Below are 19,045 nucleotides of genomic sequence, written 5' to 3' on the forward strand. Positions count from 1 at the left end.
CATCCATAACAAATGGCAGTGCACTTTTGCCTCGCAAACTGCTTCCTTGGGGTTTTGCTCTGTCTATGCTAGCATCTGCTTTTGGTCTAGGAAAAATAAGGCAAGTCATAGGTGGAACCCAAAGGTTATTCCAAGTGTACTCATGGACATGGACACCTTCAATTGGATTTGGGGGTTTCCCCCTTTAAACATTTTACGTTCACCTACAAAGGAGTCAAAACATTTTGAAAAATGTCTTCTATTTCAAATCCACAGCTGCTCAGTTGTTGCTTGGATGCACCTTCTGTCATGGTGACACTCTGCCCCTGTTGTGAAGCTAGTTGTGACCTACAGTAGCTGCTGCTGCTCAGTCGTTTAGTCGTCTCTGACTCTTCGTGACCTCATGGACCAGTCCACGCCAGAGCTCCCTGTCGGCCATCGCTGCCCCCAGTTCTTTCATGGTCAAGCCAGTCACTTCAAGGATACCGTCCATCCATCTTGCCCTTGGCCTCTCTTCCTTTTTCCTTCAATTTTCCCCAGCATCATGATCTTTTCCAAGCTTTCCTGTCTCCTCATGATGTGGCCAAAATACTTCAGCTTTGCCTCTAATATCCTTCCCTCCAGTGAGCAGCCGGGCATTATTTCCTGGAGGATGGACTGGTTGGATCTTCATTCAGTCCAAGACACTCTCAGGATTTTCCTCCAGCACCAGAGTTTGTGTCTCAGCCTTCCTTATGGTCCAGCTCTCGCATCCATAGGTTACTATGGGGAATACCATTGCTTTGACTATGCGGACTTTCGTTGCCAGTGTGATGTCTCTGCTCTTCACTATTTTGTCAAGGTTGGCCATTGCTCTCCTCCCAAGAAGTAAACGTCTTCTGATTTACTGGCTACAGTCTGCATCTGCAGTGATCTTCGCGCCTAGAAATATAAAGTCTGTCACTGCCTCCACATTTTCTTCTTCTATTCGCCAGTTATCAATAGGTGTAGTTGCCATGATCTTGGTTTTCTTGACGTTTAACTGCAACCCAGCTTTTGCACTTTCTTCTTTCACCTTGGTGATAAGGCTCCTCAGCTATTCCTCACTTTCGGCCATCAGAGTGGTATCATCTGCATACCTAAGGTTGTTAATGTTTCTTCCAGCAATTTTAACTCCGGCCTGGGATTCCTCAAGCCCCACATGTTGCATGATGTGTTCTGCGTACAAGTTGAATAGGGAGGGTGAAAGTATACAGCCCTGCCGTACTCCTTTCCCAATCTTGAACCATTCTGTTGTTCTGTGATCTGTTCTGACTGTGGCTACTTGGTCTTTATACAGATTTCTCAGGAGACAGACAAGGTGACTTGGTATCCCCATATCACCAAGAACATGCCATAGTTTATTATGATCCACACAGTCGAAGGCTTTAGAATAGTCAATAAAGCAGAAGTAGATGTTTTTCTGAAACTCCCTGGCTTCCTCCATTATCCAGCGGATATTGGCAATTTGGTCTTTGGTTCCTCTGCCTTTTCTAAACCCAGCTTGGACATCTGGCAACTCTCGCTCCATGTATTGCTGGAGTCTGCCTTGTAGGATCTTGAGAATTACCTTACTGGCATGGGAAATAAGTGCCACTGTACGGAAGTTTGAGCATTCTTTAGCGTTTCTCTTTTTTGGTATGGGGATATAAATTGATTTTTTCCAATCTGATGGCCAATCTTGTGTTTTCCATATTTTCTGGCATATCACCTTGAGAGCATCACCTTCCAAGATTTTAAACAGTTCAGCTGGGATCCCATCGTCTCCTGCTGCCTTGTTGTTAGCAATGCTTCTTAAGGCCCATTCAACCTCACTCCTCAGGATGTCTGGTTCTAATTCACTCACCACACCATCAAAACTATCCTCTATATTATTATCCTTCCTATACAGATCTTGCCACCTATTCTTGATCTCTTCAGCTTCTGTTAGGTCCCTGCCCTCGTTGTTTTTGATCAAGCCCATTTTTGCCTGAAATTTGCCTCTGATGTTTCTTATTTTCTGGAAGAGATCTCTTGTCCTTCCTATCCTATTGTCTTCTTCCACTTCCATGCATTGCTTGTTCAAAAATAGTTCCTTGTCTCTCCTGGCTAACCTCTGGAATTGTGCATTTAATTGGGCATATCTCCCCCTATCGCTGTTTCCTTTCACCTTCCTTCTTTCTTGGGCTACTTCCAGTGTCTCAACAGAAAACCATCTTGCCTTCTTGGTTTTCTTTTTCTTTGGGATGTACTTTGTTGCTGCCTCCTGAACAATGTTGTGGACTTCTGTCCATAGTTCTTCTGGGACTCTATTAAATCTAGTCCCTGAAATCTATTCTTCACCTCCACTGCATATTCACTGGGAATATTTGTGAGATCATATCTAATTGGTCTGTGTATTTTCCCCATTCTCTTTAGTGTGATTCTAAATTTTGTAATAAGAAGTTCGTGATCTGAACTACAGTCAGCTCCAGGTCTTGTTTTCATCGACTGGATGGATGTCCGCCACCTTTGGCTGCAAAGGATGTAATCAATCTGATTTCGGTGTTGACCATCTGGTGAAGTCCATGTGTAAAGCTGTCTTTTAGGTTGTTGGAAGAGAGTGTTTGTTATGCACATTGAGTTTTCCTGGCAAAATTCTATCAGCCTACGTCCTGCTTCATTTTGCTGTTCCAGACCGTGCTTGCCTGTGATCCCGGTTATCATTTGACTGCCCATCTTAGCATTCCAATCTCCTGTAATGAGAATAATGTCTCTTTTTGGTGTGTTATCCACTAAGTGCTGCAGATCCTCGTAGAACTTATCTAATTCTGCTTCTTCAGCAGCTGTGGTTGGGGCATATATTTGGATCACTGTGATGTTAAATGGCTTGCCTTGAACTCGAATTGAGATCATTCTATCATTTTTTGGGTTGTATCCAATCACTTTCGCAACTTTATTATTAACTATGAATGCTACTCCATTTCTTCAGTGTTCCTCTTGTCCGCAGTAGTAGATCTGGTGGTCATCTTTTGTGAAGTGACCCAGTCCAGTCCATTTCAGTTCACTGACTCCCAGAATGTCTATCTTTAATCTTGACATCTCACCAATAACCACATCCAGTTTGCCCTGGCTCATAGATCTTACATTCCAGGTTCCTATAGTGTGTTGATCTCTAGAACATCGGATTCATCCTTCACCTCCAGCACCATCGGCCGTTAGCCTTCCTTTCGGCTTTGAGCTAACTGCGTCATCACATCTGGGGCTGCTTGGACTAGTCCTCTGCTCCTCCCCAGTAGCATTTTGACCATCTTCCAACCTGGGGGTCCTATTTTCCGATGGTATATCGACATTTCTCTAGTTGTACTGATCCATGTAGTTTTCGTGGCAAGAATACTGGGGTGGGTTGCCATTACCTTCCCCAGGGATCGTGCCCGGTCTGACCTCCTGCCATGACCTTCCCGTCTTGGGTGGCCCTGCACGGTATAGCTCATGGCTTCATCGAGGCACTCAAGCCCCAGCACCACATCAAGGTAACAATCCAAGCTGGCTACCTACAGTAGCAATAGCCTGCAAAACCTACTTTAAAAAAAATCTAAAACTCCCTCCCTTGAGATTTACTAAGGGACGTCTTGAACTAATATACTTACCTCTCCGCCTGTGAAATCCTTTATCTCCCTTTTGAAATTTCATCTTTATTGTCCCTCTGATTTTCTGCAAGATTAGACTGCAGTCTTGTTTGTTTTTCTTCTCACATAACTATTTAAGATTTACCTCTAGGACGTGAGAAGCATAAAGCAGGAGATGAAGTTTTCCATTGCTTCTTTTTGATGAGTCGCAATGAGGATGAATTGAGTCTTCATTGTGTTATCTGTAATAATTCTTAACTCCTGGGAAATAGCTCATCTTCGATTTATATACACTTACCTGGGACCCAATCCCACTAATCTCACTGGCGCTTATTTCATTTCATTTATATCCTGCACATATCCCAGTGAGCTCAAGGCAGCATATGTAACTGTCATTCTCCCCATTTTATCCTCACAACAACCCTGTATGACAGATCTGACTGTGAGTGTGAGATAGATCATCCTGGGAAAAGGTGATTGGCTCAAAATCTCCCAACTTGAACCTAGGATCTCTTAGTCCAAGGCTGGGATTTGTAGTTCAGTGAGGCACCAATATTCTGTCAGAGAAGGCTAAAGATCATATAAAGCTACAAGTTCCATGACTTATCACATTGAACAATGCCACAACACATTAATTTTACAGTGTAGATACACTCTGAGACTTTAACCACAACATTACACTGGTTATCACCTTTGTTTGCATTGCACAGTGAGTTGATCCTGGAGTCCTGGCTTTATACTTTTACTGCTGCTGTTCTAGGCTTAATATGGTTTTGCTTTCTTCCTTGTCACTCCCCTTGGCTTGACACAATGCCTATGACACAATTCCTAGATAAGTATTGATCCGCTCTGGATTATCTCTTCTTTTGGACATGATTTCCTGCTCTGACACCACTGAGCTGTCAACATGCCTTTGTAATGTTGCTAGCTGGGTTTGATAACCTTGGGATTTCTAGCTTTGATTGTCATCCAAGTACCAGGTAGAAGCATGGATTTTATTCTAATTACCCTCTTCCCTACCCTACCCCAACCCCCACATTTCCATAATCAATAATATATCTTCAAAATCAGTAAAACCAACAAATTGACCAAACCAGTCAACTAAAATGCTTTGGAAAAACAAACAACAAAAGGTTTAGCACCAATCCACAGCAAGGGTTTCTCACCCTTGTTGAAATGCAACTGAGCATATCCAGATCCTTGAAGAATAGCATCCTCTTTAATTGCCTTGCTCATCCAAATCCCACTGAAGTGAACATGGGCACTTTTTTAATGGAGAGGTGCATTCTGGGCTACCAGTTGTTACATCGAATAGTTTTGTTCATAACTAGAGTTGTCAGTCCGTTGGAGGTCAGATTGTGATGATGATGATAATGATGATGATAACTGATTGGCAATGGAACATTTTGCTTCAGAGTGTGATGACGTCTCCTTCTCTGGAGGTTTTTAAGCAGAGGATGGATGGCAATCTGTCTGGGGTGTTTGCACTTTTCCTGCATGGCAAAATGGGGTTAGTTTGGATGTCTTGATATGTCATCCAACTCTATGATTTGATGATGATGATATAAGATTGCAGAGCTCTGACTTTGGTACTGCGTAGATTGTTTAGCTGTGAAAATAATGGAGGATCTCCTCTTTCGCCAAAGATGGCTGAGACATGTTCCATTGGATGCAAAGTCTTCCTTGTTATTTATGCTTGTTATATGGTTATTGCTTGGGCTATGGAACCGAAGTACCTCCTGTTTGGCGGCTCAGTTGGGTGAAACTGTCCTCTTCTGTTCTCCAGATGAGCATGCCCTCCTTCTTCACTCTTTTCCCCTTTCTCTCTGTTAAGAAAGGAAATTATGACAGCATATTTTTAACATGCAGCAGAAAAAGAACAGTGGCACTCCTCATACAATTGCCTTTACAGGAGTCTTTCCCTGTGTCAGTCCAATTCCATATATCCTAAACTCTGAAGTTGGCCTTTCTTCACATCTCTCTCTCTTTCTGTGATAGGGGTGGCGGTGGTAGACAGAGCCCTGACAATAATGAACTGAAATAACAGATAGGTTATAGCCTCCAGTGGCCTAGAGGATTAAAGCCTTGTGACTTGAAGGTTGGGTTGCTGACCTGAAGGCTGCCAGGTTCGAATCCCACCCAGGGAGAGCGCGGATGAGCTCCCTCTATCAACTCCAGCTCCATGCGGGGACATGAGAGAAGCCTCCCACAAGGATGGTAAAACATCAAAACATCCGGGTGTCCCCTGGGCAACGTCCTTGCAGACGGCCAATTCTCTCACTCCAGAAGCAACTCAAGTTGCTCCTAACACGGAAAAACAAACAAACAAACAAAAAACAGATAGGTACTGTACAGCAGAGGTGAGGTGGGACCTCTAGCACAAAGAAACATCAGCAATAAGGGACATTATCTGATTAGAAGTGAGAAATTTGGGAATTGTGTGTGAGAGAGATGAAGTAGGGAAGGGAGAACACAAACTGACTTCAGGAAGGATGAGAGGATGGGTTCAGGAGATGGAGCCTGAACAGTAAGTAGCAAAAGTTGAGAGGTACCGCAGATGAGCTGCTGGGAGTGCAACAGGTGTGCTTGGTGTAAAACTAAGATGACAGAACTGCCCAGTTTGCTCATACAGTCATCTAGTCCATGGCTAAAGGTGTTGCCTTTTTCAGGATGCAGTAAAAGTCCTGTTCCACGTTGCAGGGATAGTCCTGCTTAAGCCTCTGCTGTCCTCCTTTTCAACAGCTTTTTAAACACCCTGGTTTCTTTCTCCTACCTACTCTACTTACTCCTTTTGTTCTATGTTTATGTTAGTTGCTGAAAACTGAGTTCAAAGAGCAAATGCAGTTTACATTTCACAAAGGCTACATCTACACCATTAATTATTGCAGTTTTATACTACTTTAACTGTCATGGCTCAATACTATGGAATCATGGAAATTGTAGTTTTGCAGGGTCTTTATGCCCCTTGGCCAAAGAGTACTGGTACCTCACCTAATTGCAGTTCCAAGGGTTTCACAGCATTGAGCTGTGGCAGTTACAGCTGCATTTATTCTATTTTATAGATGTAGCCTAACAGCAAGAATGAGAGAAGACAGGTGGGCGCAATATTGTCCTTTCAAGAAGGTTCAGGCAAAAGCAAACTGCTAATGCCTTTCCTAGATTTGGAACAGAATATCCTGTAGTGCATACTTTCAAGTTGTTTCTTGGGGTAAACAAATTCAATACCTTATAAAAAGCAGAGGAAGGGAAGAGCCTTGCCAATTAAAATGGGATTTCCTTGAGGACAGGAAATCAGGTTAATCATGCTATGCCTAAAGATATGTGTATTTATTGATTTTTTTCAGCCTTTCCTAAACTCAGTACATAAATTATAGGATTTTTCTGCCTAAAATAGTAGTGTTGTGTGTTCTTCCTCATTAAATAACTTTTGCTCTCTTGTTGCCTGGTCACACCCTGTTGACCTCACTCTGATGGTGCTTGGCCACAAGCATCCCAGTTTCCGTGAAACATTGTAAGACACAAAATCTTCAGAGAAAAGGAATATGAGAGGAGCCATCATATATTGGCTGATGTTTTGCACTCTGAGAGCAAGCAAAACAGTCTCTTGGACTGTTAAAAGGCACAACATCAACAACAACAAGATCAAGGGAAAAGCCAGAAGCTGCACAGGATCTATAATTAAAGACCCAGTGGCTGTAATGGGAATGGATTTTTGAACTCAAGGCAAATCCCTTCTGGCACTTCCTGTGTGCCTAATAACCATCAACAGGAAAATCAAACAAATCCAATTGGCTCCAGCTGCTAAATCTATAACAAGCAAAAGCTTGCAGGGGAGGCAGGAAAGGAAAATGAACCTAAGTAACACCACTTAAACTAAAATAAAAAAATTGTACAGGGGCGAATGTGGTCTGAAAAAAAAATGGCTTCATCTGGAAGGACACATAAAAGGCAAGGCTTTTTCAGGAATGAGACAAGAAGAAGCCTTGGGGTCTCAACCAGCCCTATATTAATGGTTGGGCTACCACACTCTGAAATAAGTCCAGTAGGCTACTGTAAGTGAGTGCTTCTGTATGCCAATTTATGATAACCCTATGCTTTCTATAGGTTTTTCTTAGGTAAGGAATACTCAGAGCTGGTTTTTCCTGTTTCTTCCTCTGAACTATAGCCTTCAGCACCTGGTATTTGTTGTCAGTCTTATATCCAAGTACTAATCAGGGCTGACCCTGCTTAGTTTCCAAGATGAGATGATGTCTAGTGCCTTTAGAGCAGTATTTCTCAAACTGTGCTCCTCCAGGTGTTTTGGACTTCAGTTCCCATAATTCCTAATAGCTGGTAGGATCGCTGGAGTTTCTGAGAACGGAGGAGCACAGTTTGAAAAACACTGCTTTAGATAATTTAGGCTGTGGTTGTACTTAAAAGTCATCATTAAGAGGTCTAAAGCAGTGGTTCTCAACCTGTAGATCCCCAGATGTTGTGGCCTTCAACCCCCAGAAAACCTAACAGCTGGTAAACTGGCTTGGATTTCTGGGAGTTGTAGGCCAAAACACCTGGGGACTCACAGGTTGAGAACCACTAATTTAAAGGTTGGGAAAATTACTTTTTTTTTGACAACTTCTTTCCATGCTAGCTGAGGAACTCTATGAGTTAACAAATATATTTCCCCCACAAGACTTTGATAGGGATCTGATGAATTTACATCCAAGTTGAATATATTGGTAATTTGGGGCCAGACATTCCAGTTTGGACTAATGGTAGCCAATTTGACTCACAGCAACTGTTCCAATTCAGACTAACAGCAGTCTATCTGATTACATTAGTCATCTGAGAACAGATGGTACTGTTCATAGGCTGTGATGTCCTGGCTTGAGTCCTGTCACTTCCATTTGAGAAATTAAGCACTGGCCAAAACTATTTAAGGCTTTGGCCCAAATGCCCCATGGTCAAGTCATCAATCATAGGATCATAGCATTAGAAGAGAGCCCCCAGGGCCATCCTGTCCAGCCCCAATCTGCCAGACAGGAACACACAATCAAAGCACTCTTGATAGATGGCCATCCAGCCTATGTTTTAAAACACCAAAAGAAAGAGTCTCCAGCACACTTTGAGGCAGTGTCTTCCACTCTCAAATGGCTCTCAGGAAGTTCTTCCTAATATTCAGGTGGAATCTCATTACCTGTAGCTTGAACCCAAGGATCATCATTATTTTAATGGTTTATTTGTATATTGGTTTTCCACAGTAAAAATAAAAAAGGTAACATGTTTAAAGTGGCTTACAGTAGGTAAGGTACTTAGAACTCCCTATATCCATGACTTGCAGGGTTTCTGCAAGTTAAAGTAGTGAGGACTATTGCATTCAGTGACTTCTTAGGAAGGGTGTGGTTAAAGGTTCATCTAAGATAACAAACAGTCCAGATATTTCATATCTTCATTTTTAAAGCCTGCCACTTGCTGACCTGCACGTCCTGAAGTGGTGTAACGTACTGCTTGCTGCAAGACAGTGGGGTATTCACATAGTGACATTGTGAGTCAAGGGGTTCAGGAATTTCAGTATTTCTTAACTGGAATTCTTTGGCAACTCATGAAGTATGGCTTTTAGTGAGATAGGTGGTGTAGCAGATATTTCAGAGGAAGGAAATGCCAAAAACACCTCTGAATATTCCTCACCTAAGAAAACCTATTGAAATTCATAGGACTGCCATAGGTCAACAGGCAACTTATAGGCACATATACAACTCCTTTTTTATTTGTTGCATAAGGCGAAACCCAATACCTTCTTGAGCAATGGCAGATGGGTAGTATTCTGCCCAATCCTACCAGGATACTCAGGTTGGTATTCTGCAAGGGCGATTTTTGCAAGTCAGCCAACAGTATGGGGGATGTCTAGCTGCTGTTGCTCAAGGAGATGCCCAATGCCCCCTTTCACAATAGCAGCTGGACAGTACCTTGTTGCAGCTCTGTCGGCTTCCCTGACAAATTGGTGGTATGATGCTCCCTCAGGTCTGGCTTATAGACCTCACCATCATGGTTACAGTCTAATTACCCTGGTGGAACATTGTGTTCTGCCAACATCAAGAGTTTCTCAGCCTACGTATGCTGTCAACAATGTCTTTACTCACATGAGCCTGTTCCTGTGATGCAAGATATGCATGTCTTTACTTACTGTCTTGATGATGGACAATGATGCGCAGCTGTCGTTACATAATTGTGGGTGAACAGCATAACCTTGCCAGTTCCCTACCTCTCACTTAGTTTCCTTTTGTTTTTATGTTTACTGCATTCTGCAATTCTGAAGTACTTTGTTGTGAACAATCTTTTAAAAAATTATTCAGGGGAGAGGACCAGATGCCATTACAGAAGTTGGTGGCCTCTTTTTATAAGGTAAGTCCTAGGACATTGGCATGATCAGGGATAACTGATGGACTTTGCTCCTGATGGTTTCATTGCAGGGAGATGGAGTGGCAATGAATATTACATGCAATAGGGATCATCCCCAAAGGAGATGGTTATGCCACTATGCCAGTTTGTCACCTCTGTGTGATAAAGTTCTATATCTAATGTACAGGGTTTAAAATTGCATCTATCAATTCACTTATTTATTACATGTACATCTATATTGCTCAATGACCCTCCTTAAGCTCATTTTATTATCATTATCTCCTTATCCTTCTCCTCCTCTTTCTATCCTCCTTTCTTCCTTCTCCTCCTGCTTTTCCTCCAGTACAGGATTCAAGATGGCTTACCACAGTTAAAACAAACAGAAGGTAGTTAGACATTACAACATTCAACAGTTAAACTATCAAAAATTAAATCCTGTTAGGTAAAGGTAAAGGTTTCCCCCTGATGTTAAGTCTAGTTGTGTTTGACTCCGGGGGTTGGTGCTCATTTCCATTTCTAAGCCGAAGAGCTGGTGTTGTCCGTAGACCACCTCCAAGGTCATGTGGCTGGCATTACTGCATGGAGCGCTATTACCTTTCCACCGGAGCGGTACCTATTGATCTACTCACATTTGCATGTTTTCACACTGCTGGGTTGGCAGAAGCTGAGATTAACAGCAAGAGCTCACCCCGCTCCCCAGATTTGAACCGTTGACCTTTCGATCAGCAAGTTCAGCAGTTCAGAGATTTAATCCGCTGCGCCATTGGGGTTCCCTTGGCAACTTACTTAGGATGTATATGAATGAGATTGGTCACCGTACCACAGTAAACTAAATATGCCCATAAGAAAAAGATATCTCAAAATGCACAAAGATGTTTTTTTATAAAGTATTTTGATTTACTTGGGAAATATTAATGAATAAAGTGTGAAAATGCACTTACCCTTCCAGGAACTAAGGGAATCATGGCTTCTGCCTTAGTTCTCTTAGCCTCATCATGTATTTAATTGCTTATGTTTTATTGTTTTGTATTGTTGTGTATTGGCATTGAATTCTGCCAGTTTTGTAGGCCGCCCTGAGTCCCTTTGGGTGAGAAGAGCGGGATAGAAATAATGGAAATAATAAATAAATAAATGATCATATGAGGGCAGTGTTGTGGCTACATTATAAGAAGAGGGATTTGGAAACTCAGCCTCATCTTTGTAGTAAAAATATGCTATAAGATGAAGAAAAGGAACAATATATGGGTTAATTTTCAAAGCAAATAACTTTTGTTTCTCCATCAACTTTTTGGTCAGCAAGTTCAGCAGCTCAGTGGTTTAACCCCATGCACCACCGGGGGCGCCGGTAAAACCTGTTAAAAACTATAAAAAAGAAAAATAGGAAATAGAAAATCTAGAATGTTGTGCACAACTCTTATCCCTTCAGCAGTTGGCAAAGAGGGTCTAACCCTCTGAGAAGGGAGCTCCAGAGCCTGGCAGCCACTGAAAAGACCCTCCCTGTGTGTTCCCACCAGATGGACCTATGAGGGTAATGGGCCAAAAGTTCACAAATGTAGGTTTGTATGGGAGAATATGGTTCAAAAAGAACCTTATCAGTTGTGTTCCCCTCCCCTTTTTTTGAGAGCAGACAGAATAGTCCCCCCCCCCACACACACACAATGATCAGCCATGGGGTAGATGGTAAGGGGGCATTCTTTGGATATAGTTTTGCATAAGACTTCCTCTTTCTTTCTTTCTTTCTTTCTTTCTTTCTTTCTTTCTTTCTTTCTTTCTTTCTTTTTTAGTTAATGCCATTTTTGCTGTAGATGGTGAAGGGCAAAAAGAGGGAACACCCTATATGAAATAATAAAAATGCAGCATCAGAATCAAACAAATGAAAATATTTATGGGCACTATATATTTTTCTGACAACAAGAGCTTGTTGTGTCTATTAACAGGCCAGCAGAGACACAGTCTGTGCCTGCGATAAAAGTTAATGATTTCCTGATGTTAGCATGGTAAGGAGCAGTCAACAAAACATCTTCATGCGGTACAGTCTTGGGCTGCAAAATACACTGCACTTTGCTCCAATGTCTTGTCCAGGTTCACCAAATGTAAGCACTGTTTGCATTGCAAGGAAGCTTACCAAGCCTCCTTCAATTTTATTTTTATTTTTAAATCACAGTTTTCTTCCTGCAGACACCGCAAGCTTGCCACCAAGGTGAATGGGGAGTATTGTTGCAGCTGACCACAAGGAAGGTGGTATTAACATGGTTTCCTCAGGCTGGGACAAGATCAAGTCCAATTTACTCTTCTTATGGAGCTTGGTATGAAAGAGGAAAACACAAGGTCACTTGAGCTCAGTGCCCTTTCCAGTTGATGAAGAAGAAGAAAAAAATGCCTGAAACTAAATACTACAGAACTAAAGCAGTTCCACCACAAAACTTGGTGTGCTTGCTCTTCATAATGTGCATGCTATCTATATGTGCTGTTTTTATTTTGTAACAGTCATACTTTTAATTCCATCCACAGCATTAAAAACAATGGAAAACATCAACATGAAAAACAAATATAAACAACACATAAGTGGCCACTCTATTTATGCAGGGCCAAAAATGCAGGAGAGGAGAAGTAGGGATATCTGCTGAAATGATGTCCTTCCTGTTGGGAATCCAAGGGATTGCCTTTCACCATGCCAAGCCACTTGCATATCTAAGTATTGACCCCAATTGGAACAGCCTGGGATTGAATCCGGGGCCTTCTGGAACCAAACCATGTGCTCTTTCACTTACCTATTGTGTTCTTCCTCCCCCAAAATTAATTCCTCCACAGCAAAACAAGCAGAGACACAAATCACTTGCAATATAGCTATGCTGTTCACTTAAGCACTGTGATTCCACTTTAACTGTCATACTCCATCCTGTGAAATCTGAATTTGTAGCTGGAGGCCAACCGTAGAATTCTCCAGTAGTGAGCACTAGTCCACTCTCCGAAAGTAAAGCAGAGGATTCTAAGTACCTCACCGAACTACAAATCACATGGTGCCATGGTACTTAGAGATATCAAACCATATTATAATACAGTATGAGTACATCCCCATTCATGGTCTTCCATGTTAGGAAGCAATGATATGTACTTCTTTTTAAATTGTGATTGTTAGTTCAATTTGTGTCTACACATTAATTTGCACATGTAGATGCAAGCCCTTGCTTGTCCTTGACAATGCATTTCCTTATCCCTACCTCTCACCTGGTAGGACTGTGACTGCGGAGACATTCTGAAATTGGCCCTACCAGCAAAGAAGCTGAAAAACCAAAACTATCCCATATAGCATGATCTCTTTAACTATTTATATTTCCTGTTCATATGGAGGGAAGGTGAGCAAGCAGCAGCAGTGAGGTGGTGGTGGTGGTGGTGGTGGTGATAATGGTCATGGTGGCTTTGGGAGTCATCAATGAAGTGGACCCTTCCTAATAATAATACCAGTTATGGGAGTTACAGGAACATGGTTATAATCATCATTATCTGTTATATTGTTTTGTTGTTGTTTCTGTTTGTATGCCATTCTGATCTACTGTTAAGGTTCCTATGAGTGTCATGTGGGTCCCTGTGTGAACAGCTATTAGATTAGATGAGTCTTTGGTGTGATTTAGCAGACTTCTTCCTGTGTCCTCATAACACTACTTTGGATATGGGAAAGTCTTCAATAGTTTTTCTCCCCAACACTCAGCCATCAGCTGTCATAATATTGTATATTGGACTAGTACCACTGAAGGGCATTGATAAGAAAAGGTAACTAAACTATTGCAGATAGAGAAACTACTGTTTTGTAAACTGTGACTGCATTGCAGGTAGAAAGAGCACAATGACATGCACCTTGTTGCCTAGACTAGCTTTCATAGCCCACTATGCTGCAGAATAAAAATGTTATCTTCTATTTGTTTCCATGCAAGTAGAGAGCAGCTAGAGCCTAGACCCAGCAAATTGGTTTCTAGACCAAATGCTACTGTGGTCTTATCCAAGGAACCACAGGGTGCAGGAAGGTTAAATAGTCTGGCTTGGTCTCCAATGTTTTCAGAAAACAAGGCACGCTGCAGCCTGCCAGTTCCATCCTGTTGTGAGACAGAGACAAGAAGACTTCCTTCGAACTTGCTTTTTAAATACCATGACATTCAGTACATGCTCTGCATTCCCCAGACTTCCTGGGCCCCACATGAATGAGTCCAGCAGATTTACAAAATACTCCCTTTGCATCCTTCAAGAGACCTTCTTCAGAGCCCCAAAGGATGCTTATATACAGGCCATAGGATGCTATATGGAAACAGACAGATGCAAAAATGTATTCTTTCACTTAAGGATAGTGGTGCAATACTGGATTAATTATTCAGTAGGAAAGTTATTGAATCTCACAGAAAGGTGTCAAAACAAGATTAAAGCATGTAACAGTTACATTTACAGTGCCAAAGTAAGGAAGGGCTATGACGAGCAAACCCTGTGCCTACTTTTTCTTCTTCTTCCACTCAGTTGTCAGCCACTGCAATAAAAATAGACTTTATTTGTCCACCTTCTGGAAATGGCACTGCTTCATTGGTTGTTGTGCATGTTCTAATCATTTCAGACTTATAGACACCTTAAGGTGTAACTATAATGAGATTTGCTTGCCATAGAATCGAGCTGGAGGACCTAGAAAATAATAATAATAATAATAATAATAATAATAATAATAATAATAATAATGCTGTAAGAAAATCGCACAGACAGACTACAAACAGAAGCACAACTATGTGGCCCAAATGATTCATTGGAACTTACGCCTCAAGTACCACCTGCCAGCAGCAAAGAACTGGTGGGATCACAAACCTGCAAAAGTATTGGAAAATGAGCATGCAAAGATACTGTGGGACTTCCGAATCCAGACTGACAAAGTTCTGGAATACAACACACCAGACATCACAGTTGTGGAAAAGAAAAAGGTTTGGATCATTGATGTTGCTATCCCAGGTGACAGTCGCATTGACGAAAAACAACAGGAAAAACTCAGCCGCTATCAGGACCTCAAGATTGAACTTCAAAGACTGTGGCAGAAAGCAGTGCAGGTGGTCCCAGTGGTGATCGGCACATTGGGTGCCATGCCAAAAGATCTCAGCCGGCATTTGGAAACAATAGACATTGACAAAATCACGATCTACCAACTGCAAAAGGCCATCCTTCTGGGATCTGCACGCATCATCCAAAAATACATCACACAGTCCTAGACACTTGGGAAGTGTTCGACTTGTGCTCTTGTGATATGAAATCCAGCATATCTATCTTGTTTGCTGTGTCATAATAAAATAATAATAATAATAATAATAATAATAATAATAATAATAATACACTTTATATTATGCTCTATCTCCCCTAGGGGACTCAGAGCAGATTACAGCTACATATATATGGCAAACATTCAATGCCATTATACAATTGACAGAGACAGACAATACATAAACAGAGACAGGCTTCCCTCTTTCATTTCTGGCATCTGGAGGTTTTACTTGACTCGGCCATGGGAAGGTGCTGTTGTTCCATTTTTCCATGCCGAGGAGCCTGTCGATCAAGCTACTGGCATGTTTTTCAGGGGTGCCTTTTACCTCCCTGTAAAAGCGGTTTACCTGCTGTGCTATAGCCATGGGCCTCTCTAGCATTTCTAGGTCCTCCAGTGTGTCTTTATGGTCAAGTCCTGATGGAATCATACCATGGAATGGTGCCAGAGAACCTAAAAATTAGCTCGAGAGAATATACACCTATGAGATCATACAGTATGTTCAGGCTTTATTCTGAACTTCAAAGGAGCTATCTGAGGTGCTGAATTTATTTTAGGGTTTGAGTTTAGCCCCCCTTTAAAGTTCAGAATCAGAACAAATTCCCTGCCACACTGACATGGCAGCTCCTGGGTATCACTGATGATATCTGGACTCACTGGGAATTTTGAAAGTATGTCACAAGGAAGAAGGAGCAGGCTTGTTTTCTGCTTTCCTGGAAACTAGGACCCTGAGCAATGGGTTCAAATTACAGGAAAGGACATTCAATTTGGAAAAACTTCCTGATTGTAAGAACTGTTAAACAGTGGAACTCTTGGCCTCAGAGTGTGGTGGATGCTCCTTCCTTGGAGGCATTTAAACAGAGGGTGGATGGCCATCTGTCAGAAGTGTTTTGATTGTGCCTTTCCTGCATGGCAAGGAGCTGGATTGGATGGTCCCTGTGGTCTCTTACAACTCTGTGATTCTATGAAAATGACTCTCTGTTTTTCTATCCATCTGTTCAAACAACTATTTTAAAGCACCTGCTTTCTGATGGGAGAGCAAGAAGAGTTATTTCATACAGGTGGCAGATTTTACAAATATAGATGAGGGTGGCATTTGGCTATTATTTGTATATGGGCAATTTCTAGAGTCATGACATGTGTATCCTGTGCTTGATTTGACATGGCATATAAGCAAAGATATATACAACATCTGACCTGTCAAAAAGGAGGCCCCCTCGATGGATTGTCACCTTGACGTGGTGAGGGGGCTTGCGTGTTCCAATGAACCTGAGGGCACAACCATGGGAGTCACACACTCCCAGGAGTGGCCACAGGGGAGGATCCAGACCAAGAACAATCCCAAGACCCAAAGACCTCAACGGCGGAGCAGGCGGAGGATAACATGGTACATGTTACAATGGCTGTGAAGGCGGAAGAAGGCTGCAACAGACTGAGAAGCCACTCTCGTTGTGTTAATCACACCACTGCTGGGACCTCACTCTGTGAAGACTGTGTGTTGACCGGCCGTGCACTGACCTCCACACGTTAAAAAAAAAATCACGCACAAGCGTCTTCCAAAAAATGGAGGACCATCATCCTTGAACTACGAGGGATCGCCTAAGTACAAAAAGGAGGGGTGATCTTTTAATCTTGTTCATTAAAAAGCCATTGAGTATATTTGCCAGTTATATTGCCATTAACATGTTCCAAATGTTGCTAACACTTCTCAGGGACTCCTAGGGACTGCTACCCAGAAAAATTTAATGAAGAGCAATTATAAAAGAAACACTTACATCTGAAGATTGAGCTCAGGTGTTCGCCTCAATACCTGGAGACAGGAATCCCTGTTACACAGTAAATATTCTTGGTATTCTTTGCATGGGACAGAATCTAGTATAATAAAGGATTAATTTAACATAAATTTTAATTATACAGGTTGAGTATCTGTTATACAGAATTCTGAAACCAGAAATACTCCAAAAGTGTCCACAGAGGTGGCTGAGATAATGACACCTTTGTTTTCTGCTGGTTCAATGTTTCATGCACAAAATTATTACAGCTACCCTTCAGGATATGCGTACAAGGTGTATATGCAACATAAATACATTTTGTGTTTAGATTTGGGTCTCATCTCTAAGGTGACTCATTTTGAATATGCACATATCCTAAAATCCGATAAATGTATGAGCAGAGCAAAGGCTGTGGAAAATAGAAGGAAAAGGGATATTCTGAACTGCTAGCTAAAGAATGGAGCTAAAGAGCTCAATTTCCTTTAGTGTGCAATCTTTACTCCTCCAACAGCTGTCATACATCACAGAAGCAGTAATGACTGATGGCTTTTATGTTGATTGGGTAGTGAATCCATTCTAGGTCTTAATCTAAACCTTAAAGAAACCATCAAATGCTTTCAGAACTTTGGATAGGTCCTTTTTAAAGTTCAGAATAAGACCAGGAGTGAATATGTGGCTCCACTAAAACAAAAGCCACCACATGCCACAGTATAGAAGACTACAGCTTCAACTCCCGCTTTTGAGTTGGCAGGATTATTTCAGAGAAATGCAAGAAATGGGACTGGTTGAACATTTCCCCCCCCCCCCTCATGCAGTTGCTTAAGAGTTCAATTTTTAAGTGAGAAGTTGGATTCATGACAGAACTAACAAGAAACGATTGGGCAATGTTGTGCAAACATTTGTCAACTAAAATGACTTCTCTTAACAGCACACTTCAAAACAGTATTTTTCATATGAAAATTGGCTTTAGAAAGCTGTAACAGGTACCTTTGCACTTCCTTCCAGGCCTTCACCAGGTCTCTGCTCTAGAACTGTGTACCCTTAGGACAGGGATGGTTGCTTTTGCCCCATTGCTAGGTGCTAATGGCTTTTCCCGTGCCTCTTGTACTTCACTGATTTTATCTGACATATCTTGCTTTCTCCCCAAATACAGGGAGCTCAGGTTGAGGCTGCAGAGAGAGGAGGAACCTACTAGATGGACTCCTTTCTCTGTTGACTCTTTTCAGTTGGTTAATGCTTTGGTCCTAAGTCCCTCAAGATATTCCTTCAAAACATATCCAACCAAGGCCCCTTCCACACAGCTTAATAAAACCCCAAATTTTCTGCTTTGAACTGGAATATATGGCAGTGTGGACTCAGATAAACCAGTTCAAAGCAGATATGGTGGGATTTTCTGCCTAGATATTCTGGGTTATATGGCTGTGTGGAAGGGCCCCCAGTGCCTCAAGGCAAAATAAGCTCCATGCTTTACCCAGGAATATATCCAACATTAAATAAAAAGGGACTATTGTTGTCTATGTGACAGTATCACAAAGAATTTCTCTGCAGGCCAGGAAAAAATCCTCATTGAGTTAACGGATATTTGCCCTGTTCATTCTTTTGTGCTCATTGGTTATTGTTGTTGTTTTCCTCCACTGTGCACATGCTTGGATCCATCTGGGTTCATTTCCATGTCCCCTCTTCTTCCTGAGTACAGTCTCTTTGGGAAGAAGTATCTAAATAATGAATCACATGATGCAGATAGTGAGTATATAAATCCCATTTGGAATATCTCTCCCTCTCCTCCCCCTCCCCCCTGTTGATTCATAAATAGAATTTCGGCAGTAACAGTTGAAATGAGGAGCACAAGGAGATGTCATTTATAAGAAGGTTTTGCTCTCTTTTTGGCATCCGCCTCCTTGCCTGTTGTGTAGCAAGGATATTTAGCAGACAAGAACAATCCATTACCCAGTCTCTATCCAGCTGGAAATCTAGAGGAAGGAATGTTTTATGGCCACAAACTTCCTGAATTTACTGCGAATTACCTCATGCAT

The sequence above is a fragment of the Anolis carolinensis genome, chromosome 2 (genome assembly GCF_035594765.1).
Source record: "Anolis carolinensis isolate JA03-04 chromosome 2, rAnoCar3.1.pri, whole genome shotgun sequence".
NCBI lineage: Eukaryota > Metazoa > Chordata > Lepidosauria > Squamata > Dactyloidae > Anolis > Anolis carolinensis.